Raw genomic sequence first — 413 nt, 5'->3', positions numbered from 1 at the left:
ACATTTAACTATATACTGAATAGGTTTGCATGTCTTTCTTGCACAGAGATCATGCTAATCTTCTCTGGATCGTTCCAGTTTTAGCCTATGTGCTGCCAAAACGAGCACAAGATACTTAGTAGTTTTTATTTTATTAAAAATTATTTGGTGTATTTCAGAGTAAGAAACATTGCTCAAAGTAGAACATTTTCCAAATAGGTTGAAAGCATGTGTGTCAGAAAATAAAGCATCTTGTGAATTCTCCAATGTCTCCAAAAAGCTCACTGTGTCTGTGCATACCTTCTTATTTAGAGGAGTGAGTAGGAGGGAGGAGGAGGGAGGATGCTTGTTGAGTATTCAAGAGTGGCTGATGATTCTTTATATATTCATTATGGTTAAGAGTGTCTTTTCAGGGGGGTGTGGATCTTAGGAGA

General features: G+C 37.0%; 1 non-coding gene across 1 annotated transcript; it reads right to left on the bottom strand.

Annotated features, from left to right (window-relative positions):
- On the bottom strand, window positions 1-108 carry LOC123393220. The gene has a single exon (XR_006607949.1). It is a non-coding gene; the product is annotated as a U6 spliceosomal RNA (small nuclear RNA).
- Between the last annotated feature and the right edge of the window lie 305 nt (window positions 109-413).

Source organism: Mustela putorius, unplaced genomic scaffold (genome assembly GCF_011764305.1).
Source record: "Mustela putorius furo isolate JIRA1106 unplaced genomic scaffold, ASM1176430v1.1 tig00000765_pilon_pilon_pilon, whole genome shotgun sequence".
In the NCBI taxonomy this organism is placed as follows: domain Eukaryota; kingdom Metazoa; phylum Chordata; class Mammalia; order Carnivora; family Mustelidae; genus Mustela; species Mustela putorius.
The sequence above is the reverse complement of the archived record's forward strand: the minus strand, read 5'-3'. Positions and strand labels throughout refer to the sequence as shown.